Source organism: Macaca mulatta, chromosome 17 (assembly GCF_049350105.2).
Source record: "Macaca mulatta isolate MMU2019108-1 chromosome 17, T2T-MMU8v2.0, whole genome shotgun sequence".
Lineage (NCBI taxonomy): Eukaryota > Metazoa > Chordata > Mammalia > Primates > Cercopithecidae > Macaca > Macaca mulatta.
Window position 1 is genome coordinate 69448917 of NC_133422.1, and position 20896 is coordinate 69469812.

The following is a 20896-nucleotide window of genomic DNA, read 5'->3' on the forward strand; positions in this document are numbered from 1 at the left end:
AACTGTAAAACTAAAGACAAATAGAACAATACATAAGCACTGTACTCTACTGGATAAAAGTTATTTTCCCCATAGAAGTACAAATTCACAGTTCTAAAAGAACTGTTATGTATATTGAAAATGAGCAATTAAGTGCATGGCAAATGGTGGGAACAAGGTGTCTCACTATTGGACTAAGAAGTTACAGATGTGCAAGAGGAGAAGGCTAGAATGATCCATGTGGTAATGCATTAGAATTGGAGGCGTCAGTATGTCAGGGAAATAAAATATTTTTCTTCCCACTTTAGGTTCATGGTCAAACCCCTAAAACCAAATGACAGATGGATGAGAGAAAAGCATACAATTTATTATATACATTTTATATGAGATAAGAGACTTCAGAAATGAAGACCCAAAGAAACAGTTAAACGTGCATTTTTAAAAAATACCACGTCTGATGAAAAAGTAGATAGTCATGGAGAAGTATGATTGGACAGAGAAGGTATGGTCTAATGGTAATAAACTGGAAGGTGCTTAGTAGGACCAGTTTGTTCAGATTCTTCTCCATGTCCTTATGTCTTCATAAATAAAGATGTTTCTTTTCCTCCAGAGGGAGGGCACCTCTGGAATAAGGGTCTTACAACCTGCTTCAGGGGAGAAGGATGACAGGAAGGTGAGAGTGATTTTCTTGCTTCTGCTGTTTTTCTCACATGCCCAGGTATCATATTTTGGGGAAGCATGCCCTGTACCCCATTAGATATGAACTGATATTTATCTTAATACAGATACATAAAAAGTATTTAAAAGTATGTGTACATACACAGGTCAGTGTGCACACGTATATTTCCTTTCTCTGCCAATGAAAAAGACCTAGAAGCAAAAACACCCCAGTAGCAATAAACATACCTAGTGCCCAGATTTTGTTCTCTAATACCATTCTTCAGCAAAAGAACCAAGGCTTCTTAGAGAAGTGGATAATTCTACGGCTGGGGCAGATCATATACTAGATGAGTCCAGGACATCTTGTAATGCTAGAAGTTAGGGAAGTGCTCAAAAACATTAATAATTACATTCATAGGTGAATGTCAAAGGGACAGGAGCCAACTGAGTTTCTAATGGCTAAAGCTGGAAGTATTTGAACAATAAAATGTAAAAAGCAGTACTAGATTATAGTTCAAAGTATAAAATACATATGAACCCATACCCATATACATGAGCAATTAAATTAATCAATAAATGCAGAATTCCAAATAATTACGTAGGTACTCCTACAATTCCGCAAACAAGCAAAATACACAATCCAAGTCAATAGGAATGCCAATGGCTACATTCTATTATATCGCACATACATTTGGAAGAGCTTAATGGATTCCTCAATGAATAAGGTTAATAGTTTTAAAATTCTTTTTAATGAAGTCATTTTTGGGGGATATTTAGCTATTTAGTTATGCTGGAACTTAAAGAAGGAAGAATGCTGCTTCATTCTAACAAACAATAATATCACTTTTAAAATTGTATTTTTCTCTCGAAAGCATACAAAATAGGGGTAAAGGGGAGAAGACTTTACACCTACTATATTGTTCACGTACTTTAAAATAATAATACTTCCAGCTCCACAGAACTTTGTGCTCCATTGAGAAACCCTAAACAAGGTGCATGTGTGTAAGTGCTAAGCATGTCATCAGTTTTCAATTCAAATAAAAGATCCGGGCTGCCTTCTTTTGAAAAGGACCCTGATGGAATGGCCTGGATGAAAATCTTTCATGACTCACCCCTCTAAATCTGGAAGCCTGTGTTCTCAGGGGACTGCAAGGCCACTCACGAGACAGACGTGGCCCAACACAGAACAAGCTGTCCAGAACTGGAGCAAGTACAGCCAGGGTCTAATCCTGTCCCTTTCATTTCCTAACTCGCAGTTTCACCTTGAGCAAAAATTTTATTTTGCTAGTTTCTCGTCAGAAAAATGAGGTGTTGGATCAGATGATATATGAAACTAATGGAACTCAGAAATGCTGTGTGTATACTTTCTTCCTTTGAACAGCAAGAGCTAGGGTTGGTGCATTGTCCCTGCAGGTCTGGCTGCATTGACCCTTGACCTCTGTGCAAAGCTGCAAAGCTTACAATACAGACTTGGAGAGGCCCAGCTGCCTTGAGGGGAGAGGAAATTGTCCAGGAGCAATTGTTTCCATATGCATTTCCAGAGCTGAAAACACAGGAGCGCTTTGGAGCCAGCAGGAAAGGGAAGCAATTTATCCTCTTTCACATCCTTCAGAAGCTTCCTGGGGAGTTCATGCCCTTGGTCTACCAACACCTTTCTTAGTATTGATTCTTGAAAGGAAGTCAGAAGTGACCTTGAGAGTTAAGGGCATTTAATTCTGAATTTCACTATATAAACCTTGTTTTGAGGCATACTTTGTAAACCAATCTCTTGGTTCAGAGGTTTAACAAAATCTGTTTAAATGTAATTTGGAATATTAATTTTTCCTATGACATTATTAGGCAATGCATATTCACATCATAGACAATGGAGTGTGTGGGGTTCTTGTGTTTTGCTTTGCCACAAGTAATATTCATCCTGGTAACAATTTTTGAGGCTTTGCCTTTTGTATTATTTAGTCCAATTGCAAATCATCAGGTAAAAAATGAGCAATGCTGTTTTTTCTTTTACTAAAGAGTGTAAGTGTCCAACCAGTGTCATGTCTCCTATAGATGGAGGAATGTTCATTTTTTTACCTTTCTTCATATTCTTTTCCTAGACACAACTATTTCAACCCACTCCCACAAACCACAGGTTTATACCTATACAGAAAGGGAGAAAATTGAATTCTTACAAATGATATTTTACAAAATATCTCACAGTCTAATCATAAATGTGCAGAAAAGAATCAGGCACCGATGGCCATGATGCCTTTCTGCCCCCTACTATTTTTCCCCATGCCTCAATTACTCTGACTTTTGATTGCCATTTGGATAATCTATTTTTAGTGGTGACTGAAACCAACAATTACGTGCTATAAATTATGTTCTTTAAATCCATAGCTCTTTTCCTTATAACTCAGGATATCACCAAGAGTTCTGGCAGTGCCTGTCCCCAGATTGGTTTCACGGGTCCAGCCTAGGATCAGAAGGCCAACACAACTGCTTTCTCTGTTGAAGACATGCAAATATGCCACCTTACAAAGATAACTAGGATGTCCTGCTCAACATCCCAGATGCAAGCAACTGATTGATATAGAACAAGAAATTATACTGTTGGAGGCAACAAAACCTGTGTGATTTTGTGTGAACATGACTAGAATTGTGGTGTGGCCGTTTTGAAGAGTAAATGTGTCTCAACAGGAAACACAGAAAACCAATGGCTTTTTTTCTTCAATTGAATGAAGCTTGAGAGTAGACTAACCAGTAACAATGTCCAGTACAGGAAAGGACATTTTCATCATATATATGTTGGAGATTTTGAAGCTACCATTTCGTTGCAGCACAAACATCTTTAAGTAGATAAGTTACTCAATGGTCATAACGATTGTTCTTTAGAAATTAATTAGAAGGTACTGTGAACTTTGTATGAAACAACCGGTGTTTTATTAGGAAAAGGTTGTCACAAGAAATAAAGTACTCGAATACCGTAAAACAAATATAATTTTTTTTAAAAAAAGAAAACATCAGAGCTGAAATATTGTGATGTGTAGCATACACTATTGCATTGTGTTATACCCACTAAACCTCTTCTTTTGAACAGGTTGCTGGAATAAATCCCAAAGGAGCAAGATATCACTGAGAAGGATAGGAAGCCAAAATGGTTTCTGCCAATATCTGGGGAATGATTCTTTGAGAAGGCTGCACATTTGCCACTGAGCTCCTCTGAACCCCTGGGGTTTAGAAAGCAGATGTAACAAAGTGTAACATTCTACAACCTGTAATAAAGGAAAACCCAAGTCTTTTTAATATGTTTTAAATAGGATGTTACTCTCCTAGATCGAGCATATCATTTACCTTGAGAGGTACACTGTTCCCTCCTGAAGCCAGACCAACAACATAGGTCTGCTGAGAAAAGAGGAAATCTGGCTTGACAACTAGAGAATCAGATTGCCTTTAGTTACCAGATGTCTACATTTTTCTTTCTTTCTTTTTTTTTTTTTTTTTTTTTTTTGTCTTTTGGTTCTTTACATGACCAGAATCATGTCTTAGAACTGGATTATCAATATGAGAATAGCAACAACCTGATTCTGTTGAAATGGCTTTCAGAAAGAATTGTTAGCTACCACCCTTTGGAGAGCTGAGTCTTAATGAAGGTGAAAATTAAAAACTAATGATACAAGATAACATTAGTAAAGAGATGACTTGGGTCAAATATGTTTTTATTTACTTGAGAGTTACTGTTAGCCAATTCACCAGCTCCCTCATAAATACCTGGATTCAGGGACTCAAATATTATTTCATTAGTACTCAAATATTAACTTTCTCTCTCTCGCTCTCTCTCTCTCACACACATACGCATCCTGCACACACATAACACAAACATGTCATAACATGATGTCAAGTCCAAAGGCAGTTTCTACTTTTCTAAAGAAATCCAGAAATAGAGGTGCCTATGAGTTAAGTATACTAAATGGTCATGCTGTGTTATTAGCAATCTTCTACGTTACCATATGCATTGAATTCATCATAATTATGTTTTATTTCTTGAAAATAAAAAAAAATTCCAGTGCATTCATTAATGTGCCAGCTTACTAATACCTAAATGCAATCATTATGCAAAACTATTTCAATTATTTTAAAGGATACATTCAGCAAAAAGTGAAACTTATTTCTGGGTTCCATTTAAAATGAAATCTCATTATTTAAATATAAATAACTAGAGGTAATGTTATTGATGAATTCAACTGTATAGTACATTTCAAAAAGTGAAAATTAACAGAAATAATTTAAATGCGTTCTTTATATTTGTCATTTGAGATTTTCTTTGTTTGCGACAATGCTATTAATTTCTTAGTCTTTATTGTAGTTAAATTAATGACTTTATTAGGGCATTTTCAAAGGCCAATCTCAAAGTTAAGCAAAAATCAGATATAATTGCTCAAAAGCACTGAGAAATCAAGAAAGGCTGGATTCATACACTCAAATGTGTTGTCATCAAGTCTTTGAAATTCTGTCTCTCTCTCTCATACACACACAGACACACACACAAGAGGTCGACTTATATGTCTATTGAAGTTATTCTTAGGAAAACTTTCCCAGGGTGGCCAGGCTAGGCGAGCAAAGTATATTCTGCAGAACAAATTCCAGATATTATTAATAGTCAAATAAGTGTGGGACATTGTGGGTTAATCAATGTTTATTTCCCTTACTTCAGACTTCCCTTAGTCTTTAATGCAGTGATGCATTTATGAATCTCCAAGAGGGGTAGAAATCATACAGTGCAGCAATTGCTAAAATTAATTGCCCACAGAATCTTTTTCTTTTATTGAGGCAGATCCCCTGGCAAGAATGTGATGAAAAAAATAAATAAGGGAATCCATAATAAATGACCTCATCAGAGTCACTCCGGATCTCAGTTCCATCATGCCCCTATCTTCTTGGTTGCTTGGCTTGTTTGTTGAGGACGGTCAACAGGTTTGAAATTGCCTCATCTTCTGAGTCCCGAGGCCTGCAAAGGACATCTGCCTACCCCAACTACTCCTTCCCTCAGAAGCAGGGGTGTCACAGACCCTCCAGGGCTTCTTTCCTCTTAAGCTCTTGTTGGAGGAGTGTGTGTGGGAAGGGGATGGGGTGAGAGAAGGGATGAGGGTATGTGGAGAGGGCCTCTGAAGATTTGTGACTCATCTGCTTGATCTTCCTAATGGAGAACAAGCATTTCAGCGTAACCATTTGGCCACATCTTATTCACTAAGGCAAACTCACGTCTCATGATAAATCTTAAAATAAAGCATATTGCCATACTGACATTTGCTTTATTACCAAACATAGATAATATGACACGTGTCTCTCTTTTCTCTAAGGGAGAACTTCATCATATATTTTGTAGGAAAAATCCCAGTATACAAGGTAAGACTACAACTTTCTTCATCACAATTAGGTAATCATAAACAGAATATTAAGACATTTATTGTATATAAAGACTGAAGCTCATTCAAAATGAAATGGGAATTGAGGAGAATTGACTTTTCTTTCTTCTTCATAATATCTTTCAATCTGATCAATGACATATTTCCAACAAATTTATAGAAATTCTATACTGAAGATTGTATCTATATGCATAATTTGTTTATGTTTCTTGGTAAGCTCTAGCTATCTCAGGTTTTTACTTTCTTTTTAATTTTTAGAGTGGGATTTACGGTGACTTGTAAATCTCAGCATTGTGGGAGTCCAAGGCAGAAGGATCACCTGAGCCCAGGAGTTACAGACCAGCCTAGGCAACACTGTGAGACCCGGTCTCTACAAATAATTTTAAAATTAGCCAGGCATGTGCCTGTGGTCCCAGCTACTCAAGAGACTGAGGCAGGATGATTGCCTGAGACCAGGAGGTTGAGGCTGCAGTGGGCCCTGATTGCACCACCACACTCCAGCTTGGGTGACAGAGTAAGACTGTTTAAATAAATAAATAAAATTTTAGGGATGGGATCTCACTATGTTGACCAGGCTGGAATAAATTGGCTATTTGCTGGCCTGAACATAGCACACTACAGCCTTGAACTCCTGGGCTCGAACGATCCTCCCATCTCAGCCTCCTGAGTAGCTGGGACTATAGGCTCATGCTACTGCACCCAGCTCTGTCTCAGTTTTATATATTTGTATGTAGCTCTTATCTCAGGGATTGCATATGCTTAGAAACAGAGGGTAAGGTTCAATAAAGCGAAGTGGGACAGTTAGGTACAGAATTTACCATGAAGGTGGCAACTGATTCTAGAGTACCTTTCTGATCTGTGGCTAGCAGAATTCCTTTAGTATTTAGAAAAATTCCTAGTATTCAGAACAGCCTCAAAAATATTTATTGAATTAAATTGAAATTAATGTGAAAGCAACTGAGCATATATCAATATTATAAACCTTAGGCTTTTGATTATTCAAAGCATACTTCTTCAGCTTGGGCTCAGATTCTAATCATGTGAGTTCTGTAATGCTCATTCTCTGTTTTAGATTATAGGCATTCTTTCACTTAAACTGATGTACTGGCTGGTGACTTTCTGGATTTTGTGTTTTCTCACCATCATTACAATTGTTACTATTTTCACTATTTTTCTTGTTGATTTTTAAAGTACTATGACCAAAAAAAAAAAAAAAAAAGTTTCTCTTAGGCATTTTGTGTTATAATTTTGGGTGTTTTTTTTTCTATAAGTTTCTATTTAAATGAAGTTTTAAAGAATACATTGAATGGTCAGGACTTTTTTTTTTAAGCATTCAAAAATCTAGCAAGAGATCTTAAAACTTTGAGACTCTCTATTGCGTTTAAGTAAGGTCTAGAATTTAAAAGCCACCATTGCCGTTTAACATAAACTATGCAGTAAAATAATGTGATGAATACATCTCTAGTAGTATTAGGATATGAAGTAAGTAAACACACACAAAAAATCCTGGGTTTCCTAAAGCTAATGACAAATTCACAGAATTGAAAAGGATGTGTTCCATGTACTTGATATACTACATAATGACTGTAGTTATGTTTATTTTATAACTAGTAAGTGAGACAGTCAATGTATCCATACCAATTGATGTTTCATGATATGCTTACTGGAGACAAACTGTTTAATACGTTTTTTTCTATGTACCTACTCTCCCAATTGCTGATTAGAAAAGGCCATTTTACATGTGGTCTAAAATGATAGTCCAAGCTTACCTATCAATTCTTATACAATTACTTTTCTAACATATTGTCCCTAATATTTACTCTCCTTAGCACATTTATTTCAAAATCTAGTTTGTATTTTCTTTTTCAGAAATCTACCTTTATATTGTAGAGGGATTTCCCCCCCTACTGATTTTAATTCCTCTAAAACATTCCTGAATTTTAATTACTGACTTCTAGCCTGTGTATACTCTCTAGCTTTGATTTGTCAGTAGAAATAGCATTATCAGAGGGCTCCTTTGCGAGTCTCACCATTCCCATTGGAAATGCCCATTTATAGCCCCAGTTTCTTAGGTTCTTGCTACTCAAAGTGTAGTCCTGAGACCAGCAGCCTAGGCACCGCCTGAGCGTTTGTTAGCAAAGCAAGTTGACAGGCCTCTTCCCAGACTTTCTAAATCAGCATCAGCATTTTAACAATATCATCATTGGATGATTGTATTTTAAAGTTTCAGAGACACTGTCTTAGGACATTTTTAAAGGGTCATTAAAAGTCACTGAACAGTTTGCAAATCACCCGGCTTACCACCTACTACCTGGTTCTCAGAACTACTTTTCAGCGTATATTTACACGTGCCTGCCATTCTTCCACCCGAGCTCTTAGAGGGGTGGGAACAGATTAGACCAGACCAGCAAATTTATCCCTTTCCTATTTCCCTAAAGCCACATCAAGTTGAATGATACTGAGATAGTACTCTGTCTTTTGAGGCTTCCTCAAATGGCCAGTTGTAATTCATTCAGGAAATAATCTCCAGGCTGTCGTTTTGTTTCTTTTTTGATTGAGTGTTACTCTGCTTTTTATGTTTAACCTGTATTCACTTCAACAACACATTATTTATGGTTGAACTAAACTCTCATTCTTAGAACTATTTCTTCCTCACTTTCTGAAATCTGCCAGTATGCAATATGCAAATATAAATATTCAAAACAGTGAGGCATGGGGCACGCATTGCATAAAGGGATGGGTATTGGATTGGCGTTAGGGTGCACTGACTCAGAACGAATAGCCTTCTTTACTTCAACTGTTAAATGGACAGCACTACATATCATTCTTATTTATTGATATACCATTTTTTTTTACTAGCTATAACCTGTATTTAATCAAAGAATCTCATTGCATTAGCACAGTGCTTGGTACAGCAAAGACCCTAAAAATAATGAGGTAAATGACATTACTCTCCTTTCATTCTAAACCATAAAGGGTTAAACTATGCTGCGTTAAGCAGAGGTAACATTTTGAAGTTTACAACGTACGCCAACCATAACAAACCCTATTGCTTTATACCAAAAAGCATTTCTGAGGTAGAAAAATAAACCTGAAAATAAAGAGTGCAGAAACAGTTTTGTTAATTGCTTGTCCTTGACATTTAAACACCGACTAACGTTACAGACAGACAGGGGGTAAATCAAGCTCGTGGAAATATCAAGTTTTTTTCTTTAAAAATATAATTCCCTCTCATTCCAAAAAAAGCACACTGGAGAAATGACACAGACTGTACTTCAAAATACAAGTGAGTCAGCAGACATCAAATAAAAACACCCACCAGCACTGATGCAGATCTCAAAACCCCCAGCTAACAAACAAGGCTTCAAGGCCTTGAGAGCCTCCAGCAGCTGGGAGAACAGAACGGGGCCGAAGAAAAATGTCTCCCCTTCCTCATAACCCTGTTCTCCAATAGTTTCCAATCTGCCCACCCACTCAGTTAATTCACTAAAAGCCTATTTGTATGGAGGACAGGAATAAGAAGTCCCCAGTGCAATACAACTCAGACAGTGATGAAATTAGAGGAACAAGCAGACTTTGAACAAGAGGTACGTGACATTTCACACTTAGGGGAAGTCTTCGGCCAGGTAGAGGCACCATACTGCCTCTTATATTAGCCTTGATGGCGACCAGCTGGAGCTCAGTTCAATTCACACATCACAAAGTGACAGCACTGGCTTTGGGCTACCCAAGCGGAGCCTTTCACAGCTGGAAAGATTGTAAACCAAGTATCAAACGTACCTACGATTTCTAAGCAGTCCTTTGCTCTCACTCATTTTATCTCCCAAATATGCTCTGTCCCCATAACAGATTATCCTACTAACCTGTCTAATCACCTCCAAGCATCCACACAAATCCCAAAGATGTCACTGTGTGTTTTATTGCCCATATTTCTAGTGAAAATCCTGCCTAGGTAGCGGTATCTAAAAATACTCCAAAACTCTGTTGCTTGCTCTGAAGAGGTGTTCTGAAGAGTGTTTCTATGCAGTGGAATTCCAGAAGGATTGTTTTGCCTGTTCTGTTCATTAAGGTCAATTGGCTTTATGTTCATCATCACTCACGATGCTTATTGTGCATAAGTGTGTTTGCGATTCACCCTGGAAAAGGTAGGGCAAGAAAGCAGTAACTTGGGTTCACATGACATTTATTTTTCTCTATTGATATCTACGGGATTACACAAAATGACCTAATTCCCCATTCTAATGTTCTTGTGAAATTAAAGGGGAAAGGAACGTTTTTCTTTTTCTTTCTTTCCTTCTTTCTTTCTTTCCTTCTTTCTTTCTTTCTTTCTTTTTTTCTTTCTTTTTCTTTCTTTCTTTCTTTCTTTCTTTCTTTCTTTCTTTCTTTCTTTCTTTCTTTTTCTTCCTTTCTCTTTCTCTTTCCTTTCTTTCTTTCTCTCTGTCTCTCTTTCTTTCTTTCCTTCTTTCTTTTCCTTCTTTTCTTTTCTTTTTTTTCTTTTCTTTCTTCTTTTTAAACAGGATCTCACTGTTGCCCGAACTGGAGTGCAGTGGCATGGTCACAGCTCGTTGCAGCCTTGAACTCCTGGGCTCAAGCAATCCTCCTGCCTCAGTCCATGAAGTGCTGGGAACAGATGCTAGCTACTGCTCCCAGCCCCTGCACCCACCCTATCCCCCTTCTATAACGTAGGGTGAGTCTGAATCTGTTCCCTTTTTCAGTGGTGTCCACAATTAGGTGAGTTGTATGCCATCTTTCCCTCTATGGTTTACCTATTTCACAGGTGTTAACCAATCAAGCCATTCCAAGGGACTTGATTTCTTTAAAAAAATTTTTTGTCTTGACTCATTGCAACTTCTTAACACAGGACATTTTGCCTGTTTTTTTTCTTTTTTTCTTTTTTGATTTTTTTTGTACCTAGCCCCCTCCACTCCTCCCATTTCTGATTCTAGATGTCAGTTTACTATGAACTGACAACTTCCAGGCTGTGGCACCTTTGCCCTCTGGCTAAATGCTGCTCACCTAAGTCCATTGAGAATCAGACCTTGAAATTCAACACATGCTGTTAATGAGAAAAAGCTGTTACAGAGACAGGACGACACGCTTAAAGTTTCAAAAGGAATCATGCAGAGAGCGCTTGCTATTGTTTGAGCAAACCACATTGCTTTAGCATACTTTTTTAAGAATTAGGACTTTTGTGAATTTAAGAAGAAAATTATTGCTGCTACCAAAAGAAGGCGTAATAGTGCTTAAGAGAGAAACTTTTCATTTCAGCTAGAGATAACATAAACTTGCATTCAGTTCATGCCACTTTATTCATTTTTAGAAAATACCATCTTCAGTGCAAACAACCTATCTCTTGCATTCTCAGTTCTTTAAGTGTGTGGCCTATTAATTATGCTGGCCCTGTGTAATCATAATAATTTACATTTCAATTCTTAAGAATACTGGGTATCAACTATATGCATGCTCACACAATGAAGTATCACATAATCCTGGGGCTACAAGAAGCTTACAATCCAATGGGGAAGCAGAGAAACCCACCAGGAAGGATAATGAAAGCAGGTGGGAGTTTTGAGCTGGAGTTTTGGTTCTGTACTAACAGACATGTAATTATTTTAAAATTAATATTAATTGACCAAATTTTTATTAGTTACTCACCCTTTGCCAGACACTAAGAGGATACAGGGTTAATGAAAGATAAGCTATAGTGATGATAGCAGTGGGGGTGGTTTGGAATTATAAGGGACCATTATTCTACCGACTACAAGTGGTACAGGTAAAAGGGAACCATGGAAAGTTATTAGAAAGTGTTACAGGGAAGATCATCAGCATTAAGGCTGGGTTAGAAGAAGGAAAATTGGAGGCCTCTGGGAATCTATTCTTATGGTCCTGGGGAAGGTCATGGGAATCAATGCTCAGAAAGCAGCCACAGAAAGAGTGAAATCGATTGCATTCTTTTTTGAATTTAGATGATGTCTTGAAGTTTCTGAGAATAAAATTTCTAGCCATGCACCTAATACTGATAAGAGAATAGTTGAAGAGTTTGGATTAGATATATCTGGACTTGATTTCTGGTTCTGCCACATAGCTGTGTAACATTGAACAAGATCACTTACCTCTTTAAGCCTCAATTTTCTTGTCTATAAAATATAACCAGTATAATAATATGCATGTTATAGGTCATTTTCAAAATTAGTAGTTGTATAAAAGGTGTAGCACAGTGCCAGACATTTAGCAAGTTCTCAGAAACAGTAGATATGATCAGTATCTTGCTATAGCTTTTATTCTTATGTGGTGACTTTATAGCATGCATTAAGATGAAACAATGTGATTGGGATAAATTTGTCTTTACAACTGGGTCCTGTTTATCTGTTAAGATTACTAGCCAGAGGATTTGTCTTATGGTTATTTTGAAATCAGTTATGGAGACAACAGAAATCAAAAGATAAGAAAGACTGAAGATCAGAGTCTCAAAACTCAGTTGCGTACCTGGAGGTAAGGTGTAAGTTTCATAAACTGAACCAGATGAAACTAACACCAAGTAGGACTTATGGCCACTGAAGAATGTATCCCATAACTAATTTTTTTTTTTTCTGACCACACAAAATGATTAGGGTATCTGAGCTTGCAGCTCTTTGAAATAAAGTGCAGTGATTTAGAACAACTTTTAGATTGTGATCTATGGTTAGAAGGATATTTTAATATATTACAAAAGAACATATGTGCTAAAATTTCTCAAAACATTATTTAAAATTTGTATGTCTTATTGATACTCTTATTTTGGTCCATCCTATTTCACTCCATGTCTTTATATTCCTTTCTATCCTATCGTGATTTTAATTTGTTATGGTTTCTTCTTAATTTGGCCTCAAGAGTGGCCCTAAGCCCAGACAGCCATTCACTAGCTGAGCTCCGACCAGAGGAAAGTCAGACTTGGGTGTGACTTGGGTGTGTGTGTCAGGTGAGACACAATGAATGAGGAAGTGAACATAAAATGCACGAGACAGAATAAATTTATTACTCACAAGTCAGAGAGGTTAAGGGTGCCAACAAGAGGCAACAAGAAGTCCGGAAGGTTCAACTACCAGGTGGGGATCTAGAGAGATTGAGAGAGACAGAGAGAGGTGTTGGGGGAAACCTGTGGGACTATCTCTTTATTAACCTCCATAGGCCCACCCCTTAGGCTTTCCTGTGGGACTTGTGGATTGGCTAAAGAAAACCCACGTGAAAGGCGACCTCATTTTCCTGACTCTGGTGTTGACCATTAGGCTTTATCCTGGTTACCAGTTGTGGAATAGGTTGTGTTTTGGGTCAGTGAGATGAAGAACAAGCAGGCTATATTGCAAACAACCACAGAAGGAGAGAAAGTTTTAACCATGCCAAAGGTGACTGGGTTTTAAGCAACTATGTAGGCCTAAAAATAGATGCCGAGGCAGCACGTATACTAAACAAATTTATGACACCTATCCTATCCTATCCTGTCCTGCCCTGCTGTGTCCTGTCCAATCTGATCTGATCCGATCCGATCTGATCCTATCCTATCCAGTATGATCCTATCCTATTCTATCCTATCACAGTCAAATAGAATCTAGAGCCAGATCTTCTAATTTTATTTTTCTTGCCATCAATAGGCCACAATCCAGTTTATAACTCTGGTATGTAGGAATGGATTAAAAAAGACTTTAGTTGTATTCCCCTTCAAGTAAAAATTTTTGAAAAATCTGACTAGGTATATGTTTATTTTATTTTTTATTTTATTTTATTTTATTTTATTTTATTTTATTTTATTTTATTTTGACAGAGGAGTCTCGCTCTGTTGCCCAGGCTGGAGTGCAGTGGCACAATCTTGGCTCACTGCAGCCTCCGCCTCCCGGGTTCACGCCATTCTCCTGCCTCAGTCTCCTGACTAGCTGGGACTATAGGCGCCCACCACCACTCCCGGCTAATTTTTTATATTTCTAGTAGAGATGGAGTTTCACCATGTTAGCCAGAATGGTCTGGATCTCCTGACCTCGTGATCCACCCACCTCAGCCTCCCAAAGTGCTGGGAACACAGGCGTGAGCCACCACACCCGGCCAGTATATGTATATTTATTTAAAGTGGCATACATCTACTAATATTAATGTGTTTATTCAATGTCAAGAAAACTTTTTAAATTTCTTAGATAAAAATACGAATAGAAGTTATACTATTTTTCCCTCAGTACAACAACCTGTACACCATTTGATGAGATCTAAGGCAAGCTCCGTACCTGACCACTTGTATGACTTGGAGTCAGTGATTTAATGTTTCAGTGTAGAATTTCTCATCTGTAAATTGGAAATGATAATATATATTTTACGTTTTATTGAAATAATTTGAGTAAATATTGCATTTAATGCAAACAATATAGCACTTGACCTCCCCAAAAGTAAAGTTACTTTAATAATTCATATTAATTGAACAAACTTTTGTTGACTACCTAGTATGTATGAAGCACTGAGAGAATATGAAGATCAATAAAAGATTACATATGATGATGATGATGATGAAGTAGAAGATAGAAGATAAAGAAGAGAATGAAGAAGAGAAAGAGGAAAGAGATGTTATAAGCTACTGGGCCTACCAATTTATATAAATACAAAATGAGTCAGGATATATTATGTCTTAATAAATATATATTTGCCATTGTGCCTAACATTTAGTGTAAGTAAATATTTTTGAATACATGCGCTCAATTATGGGTGAATGAATGAATGAAGGAATGTGTTGCAGTCTTTGCAATTACCACACAGAAATCCTGCTTCAGCCATTGTCTTGTTACCAGCAGAAGTGACATGTTGCAGACCTTTCTTTAATACCACTTGATCATCTAAGATAAAAAGTAAAAGGACCACTGAGTTGTTTTGTTTTTTTTGTTTTTGTTTTTTAATAAATGCAGGGGGTACATGTCCAGTTTTGTTACATGGATATATGGGGAAATGGTGAGTTTTGGGCTTCCAGTGTGCCCATCACCCAAATAGTGAACATTGTAATCAAAAGGTAATTTTTAAAGAGATTCTTATAGTAATTTTTAAAATTAAAAATGCCACATCACATGTGCATTTTTTTAAAAATGATTAAGAGAAAATCATAACTCTGTTTTGAAGAGATTTTTTATTTTCATCAAATGCGATAGTGAGGAAATGACCATTATTAAACTTCTTTTCTTCTTACTCAGTAATTACATAAAGGCATCCAGCTTCACCCACAATTTCTTCAAATACATTGAAAATGGAATTAAATATTTTTATAGGTAAATCACCTTAGAAATCAATAGATAAGACTATTGTAACTATATTTCTAGTTCTTTTGACATAAATATTAAAGGGCCATCTTTAAACATATGCTTATTTTGTATCCTGTCTTTCTCACCACTTCTTTTATATTTCAAAGTCAATACAAAAATCTACTTAAACAGGTCTCACGTTACTGAGAATCTAGAATTGGATTTCAGATTTACTTTTTGATTCAGTAAATTATGTTTTATCATTCAGAGGATGCAACATATAAGGTGACACATTGTAGCCAGATAGAGAAGTAACATTTTTCAATTGCTATTGGCTGTAGTTCTGTTTTTATTAACCCTCTTGCTGGTAAATCTGAATGCAGGCTCTATGGGATCAGATGGGAAATAATAACTTTCTTTAGTGCCATTCAGGCAATAGAGAATGATTTTCCATTTGTGGAAATATCATCTAGGAAATAACCTGCAATGGCAATTTGTCAAGAAAAGAAATCCATCACCAAGCTTGATAACGCTAGTGGAGAATGAAGCATGTGCGTACAGATTCACAGTCACCATTTGACCCTGGGAGTCCCCAGGATTATCAATCATCCTACATTTCTCTCACTTCTTCATTTTCCCGCTCTCCTCTCACCCTTCACAAAGAGGCTAGCAGCTGTGTTTTTCCATTCAGCATGTGAGGAACATGCAATAGCTTTTAAAACACTTCCCCAAATATTTTCTACAGCATAATAATCCTTGAGATTGACAAGGTAGGATCATTCTCCTTCTGTAAAAGACAAAACTGAAACCATGATTAAGTGACTTGTCTAAGGTCACACATCCAGAAAGAGGCAAATGTGTGGATAACACTTCTTTCTGAATCACTGCACTTTGGAATACACTAATGGTCAATGAGGCATTAGACAGAAAAATGAAAGGGACCAGAAAAACCAAGAAGCCTTCAGCCCCTGGAGACTGAGCGCTTAACCACTTTCTTATTATGTGAGTCATTTGTTGTTTTTGAGTGATTAGTTGATTTAAGAAACTATATTAGCTGTCTATTGCTACAATAATGTAAATCTCATTGACAGAGTGGTGGCGGAGTTCCCAAGGAAGAGGCAGAAATGTGGAAGACCTCTGTAGGCCAAGGGTCAGAATTAGAGCACTTTTATCACATTCTATTGGGCAAAGCACCTGAAAAGTCTAGCCCAGGTTCAAAGGGTGGAAAAACAGACTCCACCTCTTAATAGGAAAGCTATAAAGTTACGTAGCAAGGAGTGTGGCTATAGGGTGGGAGTCATTGGGGCCACGTGTGCAATCAAAAACACTCACTCATCATCTCCAGTATGCCAAAGGTCTGGGAATATAAAGAAGACTAAATTGTTCTCTCTAATAAATAGAGTTATAGTCTGGTAAGACAGACAGTCACATAAAGTCATTGCAACACCAAACAATACAAAGAGAGCAGGCAGGAAAAGAAACACCTTGATCTACAAAACTCAAGAGTATAAGACATCCAACTTTTAAATTTTTTTGTAACATTTGAGTCTTGAATATCATTTTAATCCACAAGAAGATTTAATTAATTCTAGGTAATGAATTAATTTTGAGTTTCCTAAATTAATTTGGCATTTAGTCATTAAAACCAGGGTTTCTCTCTCTCCTCCTTGTCACAGTTAGGGTCTAGGTCATGTTTTCAACCATCAAACATTGGCATCCATGGAGATTGGTATTCCTTGTGGTCCTGATCCTAAATACATAGATCCTTCCACATTCGCCAGTGAGTTAGTGTCTAAACCCAGCCAAATACATATGACTATGTTACCAATGTTAGAATACAAAATCTAGTGAACTGGAGATTAAAGAAGAAATCATTAAGAAGTATAAACTTTATTTTGTACCAATATTTAATATTGGCTACCAAATATTCTCAAATACCTGTATTATACTAAATATTATATTTATATTAAATATCTTATCAAATATTATAAACAATGTTTGATAAGAAAATATTCATGGAGATGATATAAATTGTCATATATTCATATGCATCATTTCAGAGTGAAAGGATATTTATATTTTAGAAACCTAAGTAAAAATGAGTCTGAAGACAGCACTGAAGGGAAGTTGAAAGAATGTGAATTCCAGCCCATCTTCATGCCTAGCCATGTGACTCTCACAAAGTTATTTCCCTTCTCTGGCATCAGTTTCCCCATTCTTTATTGAGAGGGTTGAATTAGATAAATATTTCAGTCCTTGGCATTCAAACCTCATAGCATTTAGGAGACTGAAAAGGACTATTAGTGGCTGTAGGGAAAGAGACAGTGAAAGAGAGAGAAAAAGAAAGAGGGAGAGACAGAGAGAAAGAAAAGGAAGAAGGAGAAGGAGAAGAAGGAGGAGGAGGAGAAGGAGGAGGAGGAGGAGGAAGAGGAGGAAAGAATGAGAATCAAAAGAAAAGTCTATGTAAGCTCACAGAAGGTAGGACATCTGCAGATGATTTGTTAACCTAGCTGAGATGATAGTTTTTAGTGAATAACACATATTTCGATATTACATATGGATGTTTCTTTGTATGAAGGCAAAGTTTCAATATTCAGAATACTATATGCCCCATTACAGTGTGAATTTACAATTGTCAAGTAACATAGCTCATTATAATGATTTTAATTATATATATATATATATCAGTGTTTTGTTCCTCAATGTAAAAATTATTGACAACAACTAAAATACGGAAGGAAAAGAAGTCACTTTTAGATCCTCTAATAAATGTCAACATGTACCAATTTGAAATATTATTACTAGCAATATTTCATAACATAATCATGCATCATTTCTAATAGATTTACAATAGATGAAATTATGGAAACTTTATTCAATACCAATAAATGGTACTTATTGACCATACATGATTGGTCAATTTTAATATTATACAGGTATTTTGAGAATATTTGGTAGCCATAATTACCAATAATTCAGATGAATTAGGCTGTGATTAATGCAAATTTAATAAAGTTATAAGTAGAAAATTTCTAGCTAAACTTGGCAAAAATGGCATTGGACAGGGATGCATAATATTATTGAAACTGATGTGAGTTCTCTGTTTATTTTAAGCAACACATCTATAATCTCATGCTGAAAGCAATGACCTTTGGGGTTTTCTACAACCTTAACCTTGGAAACAGACTATTGCTCATGCTCTAGTTGTCAATTTCTAAATCACACTCCCCCATGCCTTTGAGATTGACCAGTTTTCAAACATCTCTGTTACATTTTATTTAGTCTGCTGTCAGGATCAACCGAGCCAAAACATGAAAAAAAAAAAAAAAGGTATAAAATCTAGTTATGAGACATAGATTATACTGGCCAATTTTGTAAAAACACTCATTGTTTTGTTGAAGATAAGGAAAGCCAAGTATATTTTACCATTTCTCTTCTCAAGAAAAGATAGTCATCTAACAAATTGATGCTGCAGATGGGAGCAGCCAGTTAACTGCCACACACAGGGCTGATTCTTCAAATATAAAAAATGTAAACATAAACTCTCCCTCCCACTCCCCACCCAAGGGTAACAATGTGAAAAGGGATTGTGTATTGCCATGTACATAGCAGATGTTGGACAATGATTAATTAAATGTGAATAATTGGCATTGTAAATGTTACTTATCTGTCAAAGAAACAAAATATAACACTTCAACGCTGACAAAAGTCATTTTGCTCTGATTTTGTGGGGTTTATTTAGATAACTGTCATTTGTTTTCTTTTTACTTTTTTCTCCTCTCCTCCCTCTTATTCCGCTTGGTGATTTAGGGTACTCTGTCATGGTCTCAGGTGTTTGTGTCTGTTGGGACCCTTGGCCACTCCAAGTCTGCTGTAGAGCAAACCAAATTGTTTCTGAGTGCCACAAGGGACATGCCTCTCTTAATAAAACAGAAAACAGCATCCTCCAAGGTTTCAGCTAAAAAGAGGCTGGGAAACAATGACTGGCTGACATAGCTGAATCTTTTCCCTCCAAAAATAGATGTAGTGTCATTCATTTCCTGAAAAATAAAATGGACTGTATTAGTCTGTTCTTGCACTGCTATAAAGAAACACCTGAAGCTGGTAATTCATAAAGAAAAGAAGTTTAATTGGTCCACAGTTCTGCAGGCTGTTTAGGAGGCATGGCTGGGGAGGCCTCAGGAAACTTTCAATCATGGTGGAAGGCAAAGTAGAAGTAGGCACATCTTGCCTGACCAGAACAGGAGGAAGAGAGAGTGGAGAGGGAGGAGCTACACATGATTAAACCACCAGATCTTGTAAGAACTCACTCACTATCATGAGAACAGTAAGGGGGAACCTGCCCCAATGATCCAGTCGCCTCCCACCAGGCCCCTTTTCCAGCACTGAGGATTACAACCCGACATGAGATTTGGATGGGGAGACAAGTTTGAAACCATACCATGGATGTAAGTGAATTGGTGGCCCATCCTTCCCCATGTATCTGTTAGTATGGGAACTGCCTATACACAAACACATTCTTTCAAAAGTAATATCCTCTGAGGGGCTGGTTCAAATTCCTCGGGCTGTGAAAGTAAGCAGATTGCCTCTGCCCTGTGGATCTCACTAAAGGTCTAAAGCCATATGGATGGACAAAAGAATGCTCTTAAGCAGAGATAGGTTAAAACATAGTAAATCCATAGAATGGATTACAATACAGCTATAAAAATTCACGAGGTAGAGGAATATGTATTGCTATGTGAAATAGTTAAGCTGTTAACTAACAGTCAGTAGGCTTGCATTTTTCTTTTCTCTCTCATGATTTTCTATTCTCCTGATGATAAAAATGAGAGGGAAGGACTTTGGGAGTGCAGCCTGGACTTCTCACTTGAAAGAACCACCAACGGAAGTTCTGGAGAGTCTGGGTTGCTGTCCCCATAGAGCCTCTGCAGGGAATGGGACGGGAGAATGAGAACTCAAGAGGCAAACATGAAACAAGCACAGTGGCCTCCAGCAGGCTTTTTCTTCACAAATGGAGACTGGAAACCCGCCCTCACTGGGCCTGGGTCCACATCAGCTACCACCTATGTAGGTACCATCAGCTCACCCAGAAGTAAGTGGTTCCCGAAGACTGACTGTTCTGACTGTCTATAATGGAGGCAGCAGCTCCCTGGCTCTGACAGCTTGCCCCAAACTACTGATTGCAGTGAGCTAAGCAGGCTTGTGAAGTGTAATGAATCACAGTCTCCTTCTCTTCCCAAACACAACTTCAAAGTCTAAGTGGCAGAAGCCAAGAGCAACTCTGACCATTATTGCACATCTTTTAAGGATGAGGTCCAGCCCCTCTGCAGATAGACTGTTAGAGGCCAGCTGGTCCTCTCTTGTGGACCCCTATCTTCTCCCATGTTGCACCTTCCTTACCTGACCATGGATTTAGCATGCCACTTCCAATGAACTAGGGCAACCTTTACAGAACGGAAGGGAATCAGAGTGTAATTTAAAGAAAGGGGAGACATTTAGACCTAATATTGAACATATGTGTAATTTCAGAATTGGGACTGTTGAACAAAAGATTGGTTTGGCTTTCATTGCACTTTATTGAAGACATTGTTTAAAAAAAGATTCTGA